We start from the raw sequence: 1,820 nt of genomic DNA, 5'->3' as shown, positions 1-1,820 counted from the left end.
CACTCCCCTCTCCCTTGTTCCCTCCCCTCCTTCCCTTCCCCCTCTCTCCACGTGGACCACCAAGCTGGGCTGAGGTGAGCAATGGTATCATGTAACATGCCTGACTGTATTATTGTAATATCTCTCATGCTCTCAATGACTTTAATATAATGCTTATATATCTCAACCATACAATTGTGCATTACTGAATCCGAGTGGTAGCTATAGTAGTATCAATGGGTGGGGGCTGGCCCTTCACCCCCCAGCGCCATCTTTTTAATTTAATACTACAGATCTCCAGGTCTTTCTTCTGAGGGCCTCTGGGTGAACTTGAACTGGCAGTGTTGTGGTGAGCAGCTGGGCACTGTTGGTCATTTGCCCACCTCCACCCCTGCCCCCGGAGGGTACACCGCTGGGAGAGAGGAGAAGTGAAAATGCTTAGAGCTGAGACCTGTTTAATGATGGGGGCCGGGCCGGGGCAGGCGTGCTGGGCTCTGGTTTGGGGAGGTTTTCTGGTCTGACGCTCACGACCAAGGCTGACGTCCATCACGTGAGAGCTGGCCCTGGGCAGGGGAGACCCAGAGGAAAGCACAAGGCGAGGGCTTGGTGAGAGAGCTCCTGAGGGCAGGCAACTTTGGAGAAGAACGCGTCCTTGTTAAGAAGTGTCTTCCTTCTCAGCCAGGCACCAGACCCAGGAAACCTTGTTTGAGGAGAATGGAAAAACCAGGTCTTCTCGTCCTGAACCCGAGATAACCAAAGGCCTGGCCAGTGATGCCTGACTCGGGCTCATTTGCAAATCTAATTTATATAAAGCTACCACTTGGGGGCCAGAGGTGGATTTCATTACCCACCCCTCAACCACTTGCAACCATGATCAAACCAGAAACCTGTAGGTCCCTCTGAATTTGTGGAGCTCGACTAAACTGATCCCACTCTGGAAGCCAAGTGATTACAAGGAACTCGCGGGGGCCAGGTGCTCAGCTCCAAAGAGAGCAAAGGAGAATGAGGCCTGCCTATGCCCTGTAGCTTAAAAGTCCAGGAGCATAATGGTTACCAATTGTGCTGCTAACTTCCAGGCCAGCCGTTTGAAACCACCAGCCACTCCTTGGGAGAAACATAACAGGGCTTTCCGCTCCCGGACAGAATTACAGTCTCAGACTCACAGGGGCAGGTCCACCCTGTCCTATTGGCGATGAGTTGGCACCGACCCCAGGGCAGTGTTTGCTTTGACTGCACAGCAAGGCCTCTGAGAGCAGACCCGGTGATCTGCTAACCGCAACGTTGGTGGCACGAACCCACCAGCAGCTCTGCTGGAGAGAGATGAGGCTTTCTGGGCCTGTCAGGGAGCCCTGGAGAGGTAGTGGTTGCACACTGGTGTGCGATCTGCATGATCAGCAGTTCAAAACCACCAGCAGCTCCACAGGAGAAAGACTGGGCTTTCTATGTCTGTAAACAGTGGCAGTCTGGACACCCACAGGGGTCGCTGTGAGTCAGCAAGGACTCGATGGCAGTGGGTTTGGCTTAGGTTTCTGGGTCCATAAAGACTGACAGCCTTAGAAACACATGGGGACAGTTCTCCTCTGTCCTATGGGGTCGCGCCATGAGCCCCAAAGGGTTTTGTGAGTTGTGGCTGCTAACCAGTAGCACCAGTGCTTAAATCCACCAGCCGCTCTCTTCCCAGGAGAAAAGAGAGGTTCCCAGTTAGCCCTCCAAACTTCTCAGAAAAGATCACGTTGGAAGGTCCTAATAGAGTGTGAGAAAACATGTGGAGCCAAATTCAAAATGATCAAGCCCAGGCTGACGGGTCGGATAAGCACAGGTGGACCCTGAAGACGATGACC

This window comes from Echinops telfairi, unplaced genomic scaffold, assembly GCF_000313985.2.
Source record: "Echinops telfairi isolate 266 unplaced genomic scaffold, ASM31398v2 ScPeMD7_5;HRSCAF=22, whole genome shotgun sequence".
Classification (NCBI taxonomy): domain Eukaryota; kingdom Metazoa; phylum Chordata; class Mammalia; order Afrosoricida; family Tenrecidae; genus Echinops; species Echinops telfairi.
Note: the sequence above shows the minus strand (reverse complement) of the source record.